This window comes from Chenopodium album, chromosome 3 (assembly GCF_948465745.1).
Source record: "Chenopodium album chromosome 3, dcCheAlbu1.1, whole genome shotgun sequence".
Lineage (NCBI taxonomy): Eukaryota > Viridiplantae > Streptophyta > Magnoliopsida > Caryophyllales > Amaranthaceae > Chenopodium > Chenopodium album.
Window position 1 is genome coordinate 347988 of NC_137836.1, and position 21262 is coordinate 369249.

Here is a 21262-nt window from a genome sequence, read left to right on the forward strand (position 1 = left end):
GGGCTTTTGGCTTTTTCATTTGGTCAAATATCCAAAATTTGTGTTAGGTAAATGGTTTTTTTAGCCAGCTAAAAAGTTGGCTTTTAAGCCAAAATGTAAAAGCTACTTGGAGTAGCTTTTGGCTACTTAAGTTACAAATAACATCCAACAACTAATTTTACAAACATATTTTAGACTAATAAAAAGTCAAACAGCCAACGAAAAAGCTAATACAAATAGCCAGCAACTAATTGCCAAACAAGGCCTTTGGCTTTTTGCTAACTAAGTTACTAATAACATCCAGCAACCAATTTTACTAAATATGTTTTTAGACTAATAAAAGTCAAATAGCCAACAAAAAAGCCAATACAAACAGCCAATCAAACCAGTCGACAGCCAATAGGCAGCATCCAATTGCCAAATTAGGCCTTAATAAGTGTTATAGTTTGATCGAACACACATGTCAAGACACCTACTTTGACCATTAATTTATTTATCTAATTATATGTTTGTAAAACTATAGGAAAATTAATATTTACCAAAGTGTACATTATAGCGAATCAAACCATGTACAATAATATTTGTTTTTTAAATATTAATAAATTAATTAAGTCAAAACAATTATGTCAAAGTGTAACACTTATTAAAATACGGAGGGACTGTTTTCTCATTTAGAGTACATGGAAAGAACGAAACACCAACATAAATATAATCATATAATGAGTCTCAAATATATATAGAATTTACCACAAAGAGCAATTCTCACAAACCTTTTACTCCTCCGAGGACATCTAACTACTGCAATACTCCTCCATCTAGACCTGTCAATTTCTGACCCGACGTGGCAACCCAATCCTACTTGATTTCAAACCCGTTTTAATGAGAGAGAGCCTGACCCCAACCCGACCCAAATGACTCGAAATAGACCCGATTTGACCCATTTATCATAATTTAATTTGTAATGATCCAACCATTCGAACCAAATGACCCATCCCGACCTGTTGACCCGAACCCGACAAGTTAACCCGAATTGACATGTCTACCTCCATCCAATTGTAACTTGGTGGTGTGGGAAGCTCCTCCTCCTAATTTTTTCAAACTCAACTTCTGAGAGTTTGGATTGTGATAATTCAATAGTACGTCATCAATGCGCGTTTTTTTAACCTTGGTAACACAAAAGTACCTAAGTGAAAATTAAAATGTTTGTGACATAATACCTGAGGTTGATGCTCCATTCTTCTCGAGGAAGTCAAGGTATTTCTGGCAATTGCATTTCCAATGCCCCTTCTTGCAGTAAAAGCATTCACTTTCACTTGCAGCCTTGGGTTTTGGATTTGCCTTAGGCTTATCAGGAGCCTTTGCAACTTGCTTGCCCTTGCTCTTGGCACTAGCCTTTTGCCCCTTCTTCTTGAACCCCTTTCCCTTTTGAACCATGAAAACCTCTTTCTTAGGTTCCTTAGGGATTTGCTTTTCAGCACTAACCAGCATTGTGTGCAATTGATTCATAGTCTTTGCAGTCACAGTCATGTTAAAATTCATGATAAACTGGTTAAAACTTTCTGGAAGTGAGTGGAGAATGATGTCAGTGGCCATCTCATCACTGTATGGGTGCCCCAGTTTCTCCATATTTTGAATAAGGCCGATCATTTTTAAAACATGATCATGAACTGTGGCACCCTTCTCCATCCTACAATCTAGATTCTCACGATGGAGCTTGTACCTTTCAACTCTAGCTTAGCTTGTTTCTTAAACAAAGCTTTGAGTTCTTGCATGATTGTGTACGCATCCTGGTCCTCAAAACGCTTTTGAAGACTAGGTTCCATGGTAACAATCATCAAGCAAGTGATAGAAACAACTCTATCATGAGCTTCCTTGTGATTCTTAACTTCGCCGTAGCAATGGAATGTCAATGACATCCTCTCTACCTTCAGATTTCATAACGAGCTTTAGCATTCTTTCCCAAGTGGAAAAGTTTTCTCCTGTCAACCTATCCTTCTCAAGGAATGGTCGAAGATTGTAAATGTTGTTGTCATTGTGATTATGGTTACCCATCTAAGTCAAAATAAGGCAAAGTTTAATAATTATGTTTAATTTAACATTAAAGTATCATATACGAATTAATTAGGTAACTTTAAAGCATTTTATTCAATATTAATTGATCCCAATTGAATTTTAAGTGATTCCAAGATCCTTTATTTGTGTAATAGTTGACCGGAATGAGGCCCTACCATCAAGTATTACACTTTCAAGGTGAGTAAACTCTTTACTGATTACAACTCTTGTAACTCTTAGTTGAATAATTAACCATCACATGTTTAATTATTACTCTTTGCTTCAAGGTTCTAAACGCTTTAGGTAACCTTGTTGAGCATAATCAATTAAATATGTAGAACGTTATCCACCCCACAATACCTAAAATAACAAGTGACACTCTGCGGAGGCCGACCTATCACTCACTATTCAAAGATTGTTGGGTATCTAATTGGAAAAGCAATCTCAATATTATTGGGACCTAGATTCATTTATGTTGTGATTATTTAGTGAACTCTAGCACATCATCAATCAACATAAATAAAATCTAACATGCATAATCTACTAATGCAATAAAACATGACATAGTATGGCTCCTTAGTCCTAAGAAAACTAGAAATGAAAAGCTCCCACTTGAATCATCATGGATCTCCATCCACCTTGCTCCTTTGGGCCTTCACTTCACGGGCTTCTTTGGACTAACACTATTTAAATAACTAACCTATTTACTTTAAATAAAATTTACAAAAATTCTTAACGGTTCGCAGGCCGTATTTAGATTACAAAAATACATCACGATGCGCAGATCGTATTTTAGAATCTATAGCCACACTAGTCTATATACAGCAACATAATATCATATATTATATAAAATGTCATATAATAAATCACTCAACATGCTTGTCTAAACTACAACATCGAATGTTCATAGTTAAGGCAACGTATTTCCTAAAATATCATATATTTTAACATAATTAGATAATATTATATATTATTCATGATCAATTATAAAATATCATATATTTTAATTTAGGCATGAGATAGAATCAAATCTTATTTTAATCTAGAAAGATAAATCATATTTAATCTTCCATGATTATCCTAACAAATTTAGGAGATCCTATCCTATTTATTAGCCAATAAAATAATTTTAAAATCAATTATATCCTAATCTAATTATGGGATAATCACATTATTTAAATCAATTATCCTTTTGGAATATGCTCAAAATATCCTAATCAATCTTATCCAAAATTAACCACTTTAATTTTGGATAATTACCAATTTAACAACTTTAAATATGGATAATATCAAATATAACAACTTTTAAATATTTGATTTTATCCTAAAACAAAAAAATTTATCCAAAACAAAACCGATTTTATCCCAAAATAATTTTGTAATTACCTTGAAATAATTTTTCAAAAAACAGTTTTTTTTTTTTTTTTTTTTTTTTGAAAAACTGTGACTGCATGGTGTTGGCCAACTTGGTTGGCTAGCCAAAGCTAGCCACTGTGGCTAGCCGCAAGGCAGCAGCACCCTGTAGCATTTGCATCCACGGCAGCAGCGTGCAACTGTTGCACAGCTGCTGCCCCAGCCACCTTGGACCGTCGCCCTCCCCTTCCCCTCCCTCTTGGACTGCCACCAGGTCGGCAGCCGCGCGTGGCTGCGCCACCAAGCCGCGGCTGCCGGCCTTAAAACTAATTATTATTTTTTTGTTTTAAATTTAATTAAAATAACTTTTATAAAAATTAAATCAAATCAGTCAAAAATTAAAATTAAATCAAGGAAATTTTAGAAAATAACACCACAAAAAAACACAAATTTTGATTATAACACCACAAAATTAAAAATTTTGCTTATAACACCACAAAAATAACTCACAAATTTGATTTCACCACCACTTAACGAATTCTTGGATGAAATCCGTTAGTGGGGCCATAATTAGACACGTGTCAATAATCTATAGGTTTAAAAAATTGAATTAATTAAAAGAAAAAAAAATTAAAAAAAAAAAAAAGAAAATCCCTAACCTAGCTAGCTCCACCACCAGCGCCACCTTACCTTAGCCGCCAACACCGTAACCCAGGTCGCCGGCACCCATTTGCCTCCACCAAAACTGGCGAAACCACCCACGCTGCCGTATTTTGCCTTCCCCCTCCCCGAAAACCACCCACGTCGCTGAAATTCTCACCCGCACTGACAGGGTAAAGTTGTATCCCCTAATCAAAAGTAATACCTAAATCCTCTAACTCATGTTAAGATTTCAAGGCAATCAAACATCAAATTATGATTAACTAATCCCCGGCAACGGCGCCAAATTTTGACAGGGTAAAGTCGTATCCCCTAATCAAAAGTAATACCTAAATCCTATAACTAATGTAGATAGGGAAGTAGGGTCGATCTCCACAGGGAAACAAGTCTTTCTATTCCTAATTAACTAAAATAATCTAGATTATGAAGTAACCAATATTTATATTTGAATAAGAAACTAAACTACTAAGATTGAGAATAAGGAGAAAACAATATATAAAAGGATCTAGGGCATAGGTTCACCAATAAATAATACTCCAGGGTAAAACATAATAATCAATCATTAACATTGCATGAATAACATGATTAACAGGCTCTCGCAATTTATTAATCAACATAGATCTAACAGGCTCTCGCAATTTACTAGATCTAAGTTCTTATTGAAAATAGCCTTTAATATCAAATTAACATCTGCTCGATTCATCAATTCAATATTGCTATACTTTTACAAGCCGTAATTGTAAAGCGTTAAAACAATTCAATAAGAAATTATCATGCAATACCAATAATCAATAATAGTCAATCATCAATGCATCAATTAACCAGATTGTAAAGGGCTTTCGCTACGTATTACAATCACACAATTAATTTACCGGTATTAAATCTCATCTCTCGAATCTCGACTTAACCATTTATAAATTAATCTGCCTATTGAAACTATAACTAAACATCAATTCTCATCTGTCGAATCTTGAATCAATATTGTCAAACTCATGCATAAAAGATCAGGCCTAATCTAGTCACATAGCATTAAATCAATCAATAGGAAATTAATCTAGCATTGACAATCAACAACAATAAATCACCCCTTCGTATTATTTATGGATCCCCATAAACCCTAGAAATAAAACTACTCACACATAATTAAAACTAAACTAATCAAGACAATTACAGGAGACATGATCAAAGAAAGAGAATAAATTATTGAAATTAAACCAAGAGTTATATAGAGAGAAAATAATACCAAGAGTTTAAGAGGAGAGAGAAAAGAGTTAGAGAGAGAAAGTCTCAGAAAAATTAAGAAAGAGTAAAAAGAAGGTAAAGAAGTTACTAAATTCGTTTTACGGAGAAGTATTTATACTCCGTAAGAATCCTAAACTAAAACAAACTTAAACGACGTTAATCGTCTCCTAACAATAACACGCGCCCGATCGGGCGAGGCACCGCCCGATCGGGCGCGCCTTTTTGCTCCCTAATACTAATCTCGCGCCCGGCCGGGCGCGTCACCGGGCGCCAACCTTAGCTTCTCCCGCCTGGCCGGGCGCGCCTCCGGGCGCCGGCCTTTTTGGCCGGGCAACTCTCTTGGGCCACTATTTGGACTACGATTGGGCTCCAATTCTTCGGGCCAATTTGGGTTTCCTCTTCGGGTCTTGAATACTCGGCCCAAATGCCCCGGTATCTTACATACCAAGCCCAATCGCCGGTTCGATGGCTCTACCGGCCCTGGGCTATAAAATCTGGTCGTGCTTCTCCAATGTTCGTGATTGCTCCAAAATATCTCGGGAAAATACTCCAAAAGCATAAATCCCTGCAAAAGTCAACCAAATCTACGAAAACACTAGAAAACGTCAATTAGTAATAAAAGTGGCTCTAAAGAGCTAAAAACACTACTAATTATGACCAAGGGACAGGGGTAAAATACAATATAAAATAGACACATCACGCACCAACCCAAAAACCAATAGCTTCGACGAAATCAACTCCCACACAACCCAAAAACCACCCACGTCGCCGAAATCCTCTCCCACACCATCATCGTCGCCGATTATCCTCTCTCTTACCCAAAACCGTCGTCGAAACCCCAACCCGCACCAACTAAAAACCGCCCTCACCTGAACCCTAACCCGTTTCCAGATTTCGAATTAAATCGGAGTTGGGGGTGAGGCCAAGATGGGTACGGCGTTTAACGGTTAGGGTGGTGCGTCGTTCAGGTGGTCGGGGGTCGAGGGTGGTTGACTGCGCGAACCAGCAGCGGCAGTGATCAATAGAAACCGACGCCGATGGTCAGTACGGTGGCTGGGTTTGGATTTTAGGGTTTTTCATTTTTTTTTAATTTATTTAATTTTTCCTTTTTTTTTAATCCAATATACATCTGACACGTGTACTTTGTGGGGCTCACTAACGGTTTTTTGGATGACATTAGAAAGTAGTGGTGAAATCAAATTTTTTGGTGGTGTTATAATCAAAATTTTAAATTTTGTGGTGTTATAATCAAAATTTGTGTTTTTTTGTGGTGTTATTTTCTAAAATTTTCGTAAATCAACATTCAACTTTAAAATTAGGGTACATCATAAAATTAATCCCAATTTAATTCTAACTCTTAAAATTAAATCGATGATCATACACAAAACGTTTTTATGCATAAATTAATTCGATTAAAATTAAGAAACATAAAAAAATCCAATTAAAATCAAAATCAAGCACAAAAATCATGCAAGAGTTCGAAAATTTCGAGTGATCTAAGGCTTAATTCGGTCTTCTTCATGGCTATTTTGAGCATAATTAAATCACATTTTATCAATTCCAAAAGTTTAATCACATTAAATATAACAATTGAACCATAATTAAATTAATTTCTCCCTCTTTATTGATTATAAAATTAACATGGACTTCAAATTAATCGTATTAATGTGATCAAGCGCGTTCATGCAAGAGGCTAACTGATACCACTGTAGGAGTTTATAGGTACTACGCAGCGGAAAATCATGAATCATATTCAATCAAGTACCTAATCCCAAGATCACATGCATAACACACAAGACACATAATCATACCTTTGAAGAGTGAATTCCACGTAGCAATTGATTGACAAATCAAGGAGAGAATAGAGCCCCAAGCGTTGCTCCTCTACTTAGTCCACAAGCTACGAACGAGTCGTCCACCAATACTAGATTGGTCGAGTGATTGAGGAGAACCACGATCACTACCACAACCGGCGTCGAGGATGAGAGAGAGTGCCGTGAGAGAGAGGAGTGTTTTAGAGGGCAAGGTCTCGTGTTTGCTAATTCGGGTTTTGATCTTACTGATCAACTGAATTCAACTGTCATGCAAACCCTAGGCACATAGTCTATTTATAATCACATTGTAATTAGACTAGGGTTAGGAAGCCCGAAACTCTCCTATCCTACTCTATATGGCTGGCCATACTCGAGGATGAGGCCCATCATGGGCCTCGTCCTCTCATGCTCAATCTAGGCCCTTTGTGTGACCTTATAGGATCCGTGAAATTAGGCTTTGGGCTATTTTACTAGCCTAAAGATTGTTAGTACCTCTATCTATGATAAAACGACGACCCAAATGTCCAAACTTAATTATCTTCATAATTTGATCCATTTATGTATCTAGTAATTGTACACGATGAAGACATAAATCCTTCACAGCTGTGTGTGGAATTTCAGAAGATGAATTTAAAAGTGGTGGAGCACGGAGAGGTCAGTAAGATGTTGAATGCCTTGACAGTGAAACCTTCTATTTTTGATGAGATTAGAGAAAGTCAGTTGGGGGACTCGAAGTTAAAGGCAATAAAGGAGAAGATTGAGGAAGGGCAGGTTTTGGACTTTACTATTGCATATGAGGGAAGTATTCGCTTCAAAGGGAGATTGTGTGTTCCACAACATCGTGGGGACATCAAGCATAGACTGATGGAAAAAGCCCATAGTTCTCCTTATTCAATGCATTTTGGAGGGGATAAGTTGTATAAGGATATGAAGAGGGTATTTTGGTGGCCAAACATGAAGAGAGAAGTAGCTGAGTTTGTGGAAAAATTCTTAACATGCCAGAAGGTGAAGATTGAGCATCGAAGGCCACAAGGAATGGTTCAAACTTTGGAGGTACCAAGGTGGAAGTGGGATCCGATTGCCATGGATTTCGTGGGAGCATTACCAAGGACCAGGCAGGGAATGACACTATTTGGGTCATTGTGGATTGATTGACTAAGTCTGCAACTTTTATAACTATGAAAAATACTTGGTCTATGGATCAGCTGGGAAGGGCATATGTGAATTTTCTGGTGAAGTATCACGAAGTGCCTACAGATATCATTTCAGATCGTGATTCGAGGTTCCTATCTAACTTCTGGCAAAGTTTACAAAAGGCCATGGGAACTAAGTTATTGATTAGTACAGCTTTTCACCCTGCAACTCATGGACAGACTGAAAGGACCATACAGACCTTGGAGGACATGTTGAGAGTGTGTGTACTGGAGTATCAAGGTTCATGGGAAGATCACTTAGACTTGATGGAGTTTTCATATAATAATAGTCATCATGAAAGTATTGGAATGGCCCCATTTGAGGCATTATATGGAAGAAAATGTAGAAGCCCAGTTTGTTGGAGTGACATAAGTGAGACCATTGTACTTGGGCTTGAAATGATCGAGGAAATTGTTAAGCAAGTGAAGTTGATCCAGGAAATTTATGTTGATGAGAAGCGCAGAGATGTAGAGTTCCAAGTAGGAGAGAAGGTGTTGCTAAAGATATCTCCTATGAAGGGGGTAATGAGATTTGGGAAAAGAGGGAAGTTGAGCCCAAAGTACATTAGGCCATACGAGATTCTTCAGAAAGTTGGGAAAGTAGCATATAAGTTGGACTTACCCAACGAGTTGGAAAGGGTGCAAAATGTCTTTCACGTGCGTCAGATTCGCAAATATGTTCCTGATGATGCACATATGCTAGAACCAGAGACAATTGAGCTAGATGAGAGTTTGACCTATGAAGAAAGACCGGTGAAAATTTTAGATAGTAAAGTTAGAAGCACCGGAAACAAGGATGTGAAGATTGTCAAGGTTCCATGGTCAAACCATAAGGTTGAGGAAGCAACTTGGGAGGCTGAGGCAGAAATGCGTAAAATGTACTATAGGGAATACTTCAAGCATCCCACACTTTAGCCCCACTGTGATCATACACTTAAGCATGGTGGCGTCCAAAAGAAAGGAAGCCAGAGTAAAAGTCGCCAACAAGTTTTAGGAACTTGTAAACCGTTCACAGGATGAAGGTTACACCCCTTAACGATTCAGGAGATCGTTAACTCCAATAGGTCTGGAACCATGACTGGAAGTTCGGGGATGAAGGTACAAATCCAACCTAAAAGAGATTGAACTTGCCCTAAAAATAGGCCTCTACTTTATTCTTCTCTTATTCTTGTGCGCTTTCTGACTAACATGCAATCAATAGGTTAACCCTAAACCTGTTTAAACTATGTTGGTTGAATATTAATGCACAAACAAAACTATTATTGGTGATCACTTGAGTTATAATCATATTAACCTAAACAGGATTATTAATTATCTTATCAAGTGTGATCACAAGTACAAGTCCCTTTAAACATGCATAAAAGGTGTGATCAAGCAATAACAATAATAATATATATCAAGCAACATGATATAAATAACAATCGTAATAATAAAGCATAATAATAGCAATATCCTAGGCATGATACTAACAAGATTAATAACAAATCCTAGCATGTCACTAAACATTAAAGATCAAATCTTTAGCCTTAACATGATACTAATATGATATTAGGAAAGAAACAGGAAGCATCGTAAACATACATAATATTAGAAATCTTAGTTAACCCTAAACATGATACTAGGAAGCAATTAAACATCCTAACATGATACTAGGAATCAACAAAATAATCTAAGCATGATATCCATAATAAAAGATCAATAATTAAAGTAATTAAATCACTTACTTGGATGCTTCGTATCTCTTTCTAATAACAAAATACACACGTTAGTAACTTCAAGGAAAATATAATATCAAGTAATTAATTTAAATAATTGAAATAGAGATTTGGGACCAAACCCTCAGAAATATTAAACCTTTCACGTCAAGGGCGAAGACAACTTTGAACTTGGTTAGGTGTGTCTAGAGCTAGTGTATGAGGAATTTTATGAGAGGGAATGTTTAGAAAATAAATAGAGAGAGAGAAAGCTTCTAGCTTTTAGAGAGAGAAAGAATAGAATTAGATGATTGTGAATGCTGAAAAACGGGGAGATACGACCCCTATTTATAGAAAAAATAGTCCAAAAACAAATCAAGTCCTATTCGGAATAAAATACCTCTTGTCGCTAATGACAGGAGTTAGCGCCAGACGACAGGAGCAGCGCCAGACTACAGCTGTCAGCGCCAGGCGACAGCTTTGTCGTCTTGCGCTAAGTCAAATTTAAAACGCGCTTTGTACGCGGAATCATCTTCTTAATACGATTAAGCAGCTAATTCCGCGTTTAAAACCATGTTTGTGACAAATCACATATTTTATTCAAAATAAAACTCTATAAAATATAATTATCAATCCTAATCTTATTAGAATTAAAATTTTGATTTTTGCTACCTATCAAACACATCAAATTGAATTTTGCTACCTATCAAAACTTTTATTGAATTTTGCTACCTAACATATGCCCTTTTTTAAAATTTTGCTACCACTGAACGGAATCCGTTAAGTGGGTCCATAACGACACGTGTCGTGTTATTATTGGCCAAAAAAATTAAAAAAATAAATAAATAAAAAATTTTAAAATAAAAATAAAAAGAAAAACCTAAACTACGTATACCAGCCACCACCCCCGCGCCACCACCCCCTTCCCCCCAACTCACCGCACCCCTCGCCGAAACCACCACCCGCGTCGCACCACCAGCCCCAACCCACCTGAACCCTCCCCCTCCCTTTCCCGCAACCGCGTCGCCCCCAAAACCGCTAAACCCAAAACCCTCGTCCCCAAAAACGGCCAAGAATCTGGCCTTAAAAGGCCAAAATCGGCCGGTTAAGGCCACTGAGCCCCAAAACCAGCCGATTTCGGCCATTTGTGGCCAGATTCGTGGCCGTGGTGGGATCTAGGGTTTTAGTTTAGGTGGTTTTTGGGGGCGACGCGGTTGCGGGAAAGGGAGGGGGAGGGTTCAGGTGGGTTGGGGCTGGTGGTGCGACGCGGGTGGTGGTTTCGGGGAGGGGTGCGGTGAGTTGGGGGGAAGGAGGTGGTGGCGCGGGGATGGTGGCTGGGTAGTTTAGGTTTTTTTTTTATTTTTTTTTAAATTTTTTTATTTAATTTTTTTTTGCCAATAATAACACGACACGTGTCGTTATGGACCCACTTAATGGATTCCGTTCAGTGGTAGAAAAATTTTAAAAAGGGGCATATGTTAGGTAGCAAAATAAAATAAAAGTTTTGATAGGTAGCAAAATTCAATTTGATGTGTTTGATAGGTTGCAAAAATCAAAATTTCCTAGAATTAAAAAGAACCTTCTAAATATTTCTAGAAGATTAAAATCAATCCTAATAACTTAAAATCAATCCTAATAACTTTAGGATTAATAATTAATAGGCCCTCCTCTAGATCATTGGGCCTCATGTAAAATCATTGGGCAATCTAATCCATAATTTTCTCATTATTCCTCGGAATAGGGCTTATAATATATCGTTGGAAAGCTCTTTTCGAGCCCAATCCAACTGCACTATTATTGGACCCTTATCATAGACCAGAATAAATTGCACTTGTTATTTTTCAAAAATAGAGTGAAGAAAAGAAACATTTTTGAAAACGGAAAGAGAGATATTTAACAAAAAACATCCACATCACTAGACTTTTCACATTTTCACTTCGTTTGATAATCAAATGACATGAAAGATATTCATCACTAGGTTTGGTTTTGGGGAGACACATTTGGGTGTCTACAAGTACCCTAAACTTTTTATGGTGAGTGGTTAAGTTATGGTGACGTAACTCCCTTTTAAGGGGAATAGAATACAATAGAGTTTCGCGCTTTTCTTTTACGAGTCTTTTGAGTTGAGTCTTTAGGTTGTGCATGAACTTACTAAATTTTAACTAATTTAAGATAATTTGGAGTATTCATTCGAGTTATTAAATAATTTTTAGTTTCGGTATGAAACTTCTTTTAAGGGGGGTAGACTGTAATACCCCTAATTTTTGGAAATATTTTCTTAATTAGTAATTTCTTTAATTATTTAAAATAATTAAATATTTTTAAATTATGATCTTGGTCGGTCCATACTTTATTAACGTTGTACGCCGTTTTTAAATTTATTATTTTGTTTTCCGGATTTTATCTTAATAATAATTAACAACCTTAGGTTAATTATTATCTCATGAATTACAACTACTCTTAGTTTGATATTATCTATATCTTTTAACTTGATTTAATTATCAAATCCAATTATTTTATTTATTTAAGAATAATTTAATAATAATAAAAAAAAGATGAAGTTGGTCGTGAGATTTGAAGATGGTTTTATCTTCAATCTTAAGTGTTAAATCTCTTAATCTATCTTACTTCCTATCTTATTTCCCTAACCAATTAACACCTATCTTACTTTTTCCTCTTTTATCTTTCATTAGTTTCTTTTTCACATAAATTAACCTAGGCTAAATGACATTCAAATTCATCTTACTAACCAAACTTATCTAGTTTAATCTTATACCTTCTTAAACTCTTTTCCACCCGACCCTTAAACACTATAAATAGACCCTCAACCCTTCACAAATTCCTCACACCAAAAATCAGAAAACTCTTTACTCTACTCTCAATTTCACGCCCTCTTCTATTTCATTCTTGTTTGATTAAACACCGCAACCAAGTATTGCCACCACCCTAGCCGCCACCTTACTGTCGCCGAAAACAACCTGCCACTTCCTTCTTTGCTTGACGCCACCTGCTGCCAGTAAGGTGCAATACGCAACTTCCCTCCTTACCCTTTGCCAATATATATACATACTACTCTTCTTATTTCCTTATTATTGTTGTTATTAGTATTATTATTATGTTTTCTAATACCCATTTATGGTACAAACAATACTATTAAGATACTAAGATTGTTATTTTGATACTAAAATAACTTGTTAACAAGACTTGATCTTATAAAGGTTAATATTTAGGTAGTCCATGCACAAATAGAGTATTATTTATATTTTTGTGTTAGTTTTGTCAACCTTATATTAATTAAGGTTATGTTATTTGTGTAGGAGGAGTCCCTCGATCGTGGTCAAGTTTAATGGTCGTACTTTTATTTTCGCGTGACCAAGGTACGTATAGGTGGCTAGGTTCTTGATATAATTTTTGAATGCATGTTTGGGGTAAATGTTTGTTTTAATGTTGTTTGAATAAATGTTGCATATGAATATTTAATGATGATGAATTTAAATATACAATTTAAAAGTTTGATCTAGAAAAGTGTTGGTTGATTTAATAAAATTTGTTTTATATATTTATAAATCACTTGATTGAGTTAATTTAAAATTTGCAGCTCATTATGAGCCTGAGTATTTAATATTTTAATTATCCCTCTACCCGGGACCGGTTAAGTTAGACCATAAGCTTTGTATGATCCGGTCTTTCCTCGAGTATAGTTTAACTTGCTTGGAGGTGTGCACACTTAGGTGAGGAAAATTGGTTTTGAGTTATGTCTTAAATTTGGAAAGTTTATACATTGGAAATTTATTGGTTTATGGATATTACTACCCTTGAAGATTTAACTTTTGGAAAGTCTAATTTTGGAAAAGTGACTTGTAGCAAGTTTAAATTTAAATGGTTATTTGAAAGCATGTTTGTCTAATAAAAGTATTTACATGCCTTGCACTTATACGTACTTAGCGTTTTGTTAATATGTTTTCCTTTTTGTTTTGGTTCGCCCTGTTTACCATTTTTGGTAAGCAGTCTTGATTTCAGGTGTGGAGTTGTTCGTGCGCATACTAGAGGCAGGATTAGGATCACATAGTTAGGAGTTAATTTTATTTATGTGTGGACGAGTTTTTTTATTAGATTATTTTGAAACATTTATTATGGTTATTCATATTTTTATTAAGAAAAGTTGTTATTTTTCCGCTGCAATTTGAGTAATTAAATAAGCCTTACGTTTTCACGTGGCGTTAATACGCCCAAGTCGATCTCTACGGTATTTGTAAACGTATAAATATAATATTTACATAGAGGGAGATTTAGGGGTGTTACAGATAGCCTAGAACCCGTCGAAACCCCCTGATCTCCCCTTGCCTAATAAACCGTCGACAGTTCTGAACCCCTTTGGCTCCCCCCCCCCTCACCTTTACCCTCACCTGAACCCACCTAAACCCGCACCTAAAAATCGAAACTCAAACCGAATTGGGACTAGGTGGCGAAATTCGACCATCTTCACAAAATTCGACCATTGCAACAATGAGGGTGGTGATGCGGTGCAACCGGAAAAGGGAGGTGGTGGTTGGTGCGATGGTGGGGAGGTGGGTTGGGAAAATTATTTTTATTTTTTTAAAGTAAATAATTAAACTTGGACTATTTAGAAGGTGACTGATGTGTCTATTTTATATAGTATTTTACCCCCGTCCTTTGGTCATAGTTGGTAGTGTTTTTGGCTCTTTAGAGCCACTTTTATTACTAATTGGTGTTTTCTAGTGTTTTCGTAGATTTGGTTGACTTTTGCAGGGATTTACACTTTTAGAGTATTTTCCCGAGATATTTTGGAGCAATCACGAGCATTGGGGAAGCACGACCAGATTTTATAGCCTAGGGTCGGTTAGAGCCATCGAACTGGTGATTAAAGGCTCGGTATAAGTGATACCGGGGCATTTGGACCGAGTATTCAAGACCTGAAGAGGAAACCCAGATTGGCCCAAAGAATTAGAGCCCAATCGTAGTCCAATTAGTGGCCCAAGAGAGACGCCCGGCCAAAAAGGCTGGCTCCCGGCCGGGCGAGAGAAGCAAAGGTCGGCGCTCGGTGACGCGCCCGGCCGGGAGCGAGAAGCGTACTGAAGATCAAAAGGCGCGCCCGATCGGGCGCGTGTAAATATTAGGGATTAATTTCTTCGTTTTAGTTTGTTTTAGTTTAAGATTTGTACGGAGTATAAATACTCTTCCGTAATACGATTTTAGGATCTCTTTCTCTCTCTCTCTCTCTCTCGACTCTTTTCTTTACTCTCTTAATTGTTTTCTTAGATTTTCTCTCTCTTATACTTTTGTTCTTAATCTTTTCATTAATTCCAGATTTGTTTGGTAACTATTTCTCTTCTCTTAATCTTAGTTGCTTATTTTCTTCCTTTCATGTCTTTCTTTATTGCTTTGATTAGTTTAGTTTTTATTATGCGTGAGTAGTTTTCTTTCTAGGGTTTATGGGGATCCATAAATAATATGAAGGGGTAATTTATTGTTGTTAATTATCAATGCTAGATTAATTTCCTATTGATTGATTTAATGCTCTGTGACTAGATTAGGCCTGATCTTTTATGCATGAGTTTGACAATATTGATTCGAGATTCGACAGATGAGAATTGATGTTTAGGTCTAGTTTCATTAGGCAGGTTAATTTATAAATGGTTAAGTCGAGATTCGAAAGATGAGATTTAATACCGGTAAATTAATTGTGTGATTATAATACGTAGCGAAAGCCCTTTATAATCTGATTGATGTATGCATTGATGAATGATTATTATATTCTACCCTGAAATATTATTTATTGGTGAACCTATGCCCTAGATCCTTTTATATATTATTTTCTCCTTATTCTTGATCTCCGTAGTTTAGTTTATTATTCAATTATTGTAATCCCCCATATTTTCAATTTAATAATAATGTATTTATTTAGTATTTATTTTACAAATACTTTTATATTTTTCTTATTTTATAAGTATGAATTTTATTTGAGGTAAAGTATTAAGATTTTAATTATTTTCAAACTAAAACTACTAAGTTGTGATTAGCCCAAACACTTAATTCCTCTTATTCAAGCCCAAGTTGCAAGTTCTGCAAGTTCCTACTCCTAATTCTACTTGGGTTAGGAATTTAGGCCAAACTTTTATAAAAAAAAAAAACCCACCTTAACTCCTCTACTCCTCTTTCACGTGGGATTAAAGAAAAAAAAAAAAAGGAAAACCCTCACTCTCTTCATCCTCCCTCTTCACGACATTCAGCAAGAAAAGAAAAGAAAAAAAAACACACAAACCCTTGCACCGCTGCCCAGCACCGCCGCGCCGCCCAGCAGCCGCCGCCCCCCTGACCGCCGCGCCGCCCAGCAACCGACCTCCCTCCCTGCAGTTCGCCTTCCTCCCTTCTCCTTCCCCCTATTTCTCTTCCTTTATTCTTGTTATTTTGATTTAAAGATTCAATTTTTATTTGATTATAATTATAAAATTATTGTTATTAGGCTTTAATAGTATGTATAAATTACAAAAGATTATAAATTTATGGGTTTTAACATGTTTAAATTATTATATTAATTTTCAGATTTGGGTATGTATGAATTTAGGGTTTAAAGTGTTGATTTTTCATGTTTTAAGGCTTAATAACGTACTAAACAAATTACTTAATTATTCTATGTTCAAAGTATGTCAAAGTATGATTATTTTGGTTGTATATTAATTTTCATATTTATTAAAGTTTCAATTTTTATGAACAAGTAGTGTTAATTTCATGTTTTTATGCTTCTAAACCTATAAAATAATTATTGTGAGTATTTTGTGATTAAAAAAGCTTTGAACTTGATATTCTAACTTTAAAAATAATTTTCAGATTTTATACCTTTTATTTTGAAGCCTCTAATTGCATTGAATTGATATATTCTTGGGTTTTTAACACACTAACTTGCTATATAATGACTATTTCAAGTAATTATGCTTATGGGGTTATTTTATATATTTAAAACAAAATTCCAGATTTAATTACCTACTTTAAAGTTGCTGTAATTTGATATAAAACACTATATTTTCATAATTCTAACATGTAAACTTAAAGTTGGGATGTTATATTACTAACTTTGATTTTTGGGGACAATCTAAAGACTTTGTTTTGGTAATTTAAGAGGTTTTAAAGTAGTTTAGTATTGCTGTAATTGTAATTGCTTTGGTATTGATTTATTCCTAATTGTTTGGTTTAGGAGAGGACTTTGTAGAAGGCGACTTCTAGTTTTAAAGTGGCCAACCGGATTGTTTACACAAGGTACGTACAAGATACGAAACCTTGCTTGTAGGTGCATGTTTAAGGACGGATCGAGAACTTAGTATCATGTATAGGATTGACTGGGTTAAATTGTTTGGTTATACATTGTGAATTTCAAATGATGTGCACTAGTTTATAATGCAAGTATTATTTGTGCTTTATTTATGCAAGGTGCGCTTAAAGGCAAAGGTATGTGATTGGTGTAAAGATCAAATTATTACTCGTTCAGGATTATGTAAACAGGATGAGTAAAGGAGAAATTCAAGTCTTGTAAGACGAGGTTAAGGTTTTGGGTTGCCTTATGCACTCAAGGTGTTTATACACCGAGGTTGTAATGGAATAATTAATAAATGTTGTTTGTCACTAATAAATTAAGAATCTAAATTGAAAATTTGCCATGTTTGATTGAATTGCTTTTGGGATGTTTGTATTGATATGTATAAGAGTCATCATTGAGTCTAAACCTGTAAATCACGTAAAGTGCAAGATGGATGAGCAATAAAACTCTGGAATGGTGCACATCTAGAGTAATGACAATCAGGGGTTGGGGTACATGGGGTATTAGCCGTGTACTTTTATCGAGGCCGTCTGATCTACGAGTCTCTTCTTTCAAATATTATTTTTCTAAAACTAGGAGTTAGGTGAGATCTCATACTAACTACGGTCACGGAGTCGCGCCCGTGGTCGTTGGATGTTTATTGATGTTTCCGAAAGGAGGCATGGGGTTTTTCTTTATTGATGTTCCAAATGGGACATGGGTTGGACAACCTTGTCTATTGCTAAATCCAATGAAATAAATAAACGAGTCAGTTAATATTAACTAGTGAAGTCTTAATAAATTTGTTAATTGAGTCGTGAATTGAGTCTATATTTAATGATGCTTGTGCTTGAATGTTAGTAGCATGTTAGGTATTTTCTCAATTTGTTTTCGCAGCTTGTATGTACTCATCTTTGCTGACTGCGTGCTTTTGTGTGTGTCTTTCTTTGGTCATAGCCTTCGCCTTTCAATGACCCTGTGACGATCCAATTTTTACACTTGTAATATTGGGGAGCAGAATAACCACAGGTTCTTATACATGCAGCATTCATCAGGGTTGTGGGATCTTGAGTAGAGAGTTGGTTGTTTCCATATTATTTATTTTGCAAAGTTTGAATTTATTTTAATTCGTTTTTAGTTGACACTAATTCTTTTGAGTTTGAAGTTATTGGAACTCTGAATTTAATCACTTACTACTTTTATTGGGTTTTGAATAAGGGCCTTAATGGTTCCAACTTGTAATACTTATTTTGATTTAATTCCTTTGTTTTGAGGTTTATTTAAAACTGTTTGGTTTTCTGCTGCAAATTTCTGAGATAGCCTTAACGTTTGAACACGTGGCGGTAGCGCACCAGTAATTCTCTTGAAATTGTTCAGGTTATATACAGGTTTCTCACAGGTTTTTAAGAGAGAATTATTGGGGTGTTACAATTATAAATATTGGTTACCTCATAATCTAGATTAATTATATTAGTTAATTAGGAATAGAAAGACTTGTTTCCCTGTGGAGTTCGACCCTACTTCCCTATCTACTTTAGTTAGAGGACTTAGGTAATTACTTTTGATTAGGGGATACGACTTTACCCTGTCAGTGACATGTGGCAAGTCACCTTCTAAACCAAGTTACCAAAATCATAAACTGGTAAAAGGCTTGTTTCAAGAAGATAGGGGTTAAAGGTGGAATTATTCTGGGAATTCGAAAATGTAGGATTGTTTTGAGCAGAAAAGACAAAGGTGGGATTATTAGTTTTCAATTTTCCTTTTAATTTTTCAAAACATAGTCATGTGTAATCTTGTTAGGTTCAACTCGAGTTTTAGTTTTCAAAGATGAAGTTGTAACACCCCCAAACCTCCCTCTGCGAAAATACAATATTTATACGTATACAAATACCGTAGAGACAGACTTGGCGTATTACCGCCACGTGAAAACGTAAGGCTTAAATAAATACTCAAGTTGCAGCGGAAAATAACTTACTTTTATTAATAAAATGAATAACCATAAAACTGTTTCAATTTACTTCAATAAAAATTTGTCCAGTCATAAAATAAAATTTAACTCCTAACTACGTGATCCCATCCCGACTCTAGCATGCGAACGAACAACTCCAAACCTGAAATCAAGACTGCTTACCAGTAATGGTAAACAGGGCAAAAAAAAAAAAAAAAAAAAAAAAAAAAAAAAAAAAAAGCTTAGCTAAAACGCTAAATACGTATAAGTGCAAGGCATGTAAATACTTTTATTAGGCAAACATGCTTTCGAATAACCATTTAAATTTAAACTTGCCACAAGTCACTTTCCCAAAATTAGACTTTCCAAAAGTTAAATCTTCAAGGGTAGCAATATCCATAAACCAATAAATTTCCAATTTATAAACTTTCCAATTATAAAATATAAATTCAAACCAATTTTCCTCACCTAAGTGTGCACACCCCCCAAGAAAGTTATACTATACTCGAGGAAAGACCGGATAATACAAAGCTCATGGTCTTACTTAACCAGTCCCGGGTAGGGGTACAATTAAATTATCAAATACTCATCAGGCTGCAATTAATTCAACCAATTGATTTATAAAAATAACTTTTTTTAAATCAATCAATACTTTTAAAGATCAAACCGTTAAATCGTAAGTTATGTATTTTTAACTCATCATAAAAAAAATTAATTTAGGAAAAATTGCCCGGAATAATCCCACCTTTGGGCCGTCCGCCCAAAATAATCCCACCTATGGATTATTTTTAAATAATCCGACCTTTTTACTCGATTCGCTCTAAATGGTCCCGAGTGACTAGTAACCGGTTGAAGAGGTAATTTTTTTTTTATTAAATTTACTTTACACGTGTCACAACTTGATTTGTCCAAAATTAAAAAAAATTAACAAAAAAAAATCAAAGTTTCAGCCACCACGCCATCCCCGCCGCCACCCAAACCCAGAACCACCAGTCCACCACTGCCACGAAAACAGACCCAGCCAACCCAGGAACCACCGCCACGACGCCACCAAAACAAACCCTGGAACCACCACAACCGAACAAGACCCCCATCCAAGCACCCAAACCCCCTTCGAAAATTCAAACACCAAACCAAAACCAATGAAACTGGTTGAAGATAGAGGTTGGTGTGGCCAGAATCGACGTCAAGGGAGGAGTTCGGGATAGGGGACAAGGAAGGTCATTGTGGCCTGTTTAGGGACGGGTAGGGGTTGGGATCGGGATGGGAAAGGGGTTTTCGAGGGTAGGGGGATGCCGCGTGAAGGAGGGAGGGGGAGGGTGATGATGTCGTGACACCGGCGTTGGCATTGGTGCTCAGCTGTGGGGTGGGTGGCCGGAGCTAAGGGGGGAACAGGCTCAGCTCGCTGTGGGGTGGGTGGCCGGAGCTGCGGGAGGGAACATGCTGGTGATGGGTTGTTTCTATTTTTTTCTTTTAAAAAATCTATTTTTTAATAATTTTATTTTATTTTTATGTTTTTGACCAATCACAGGCCGCCATGTGTTAGGTAACCTGCTATAACAAGTTACATTATCGGTTGGGACCATTTAGAGCGGATCGGGTATAAAGGTCGGATTATTTTAAAATAATCCAAAGGTGGGATTATTTTGGGCGGACGACCCAAAGGTGGGATTATTCCGGGCAATTTTTCCATTAATTTAAATATGGAAATTTTGTCAAAAACCTCCTTTTAAAAGCATGTTTTTTGTCAAAAACCTCCTTATAAATTTTTTTTTTGTGAAATCATACCTTAATCAATTTTTTTTTTACAAAATCATACCTTTAGACAGAAAACGGGGTTTGACCCCGTTTTCAGACGTTGACCACCCACGTGTTCAACGGAAAACCACCCAAACCCACCAGTCCACCACCACAGTCCACCACCACCTCTTGCCAGCGTCTAGGGTTCCTTGTCCCCCCGCCGGCGACGCTATCCCAACCCCAGAACCCCGTCGACGACCCTCACTCTCCTTCCT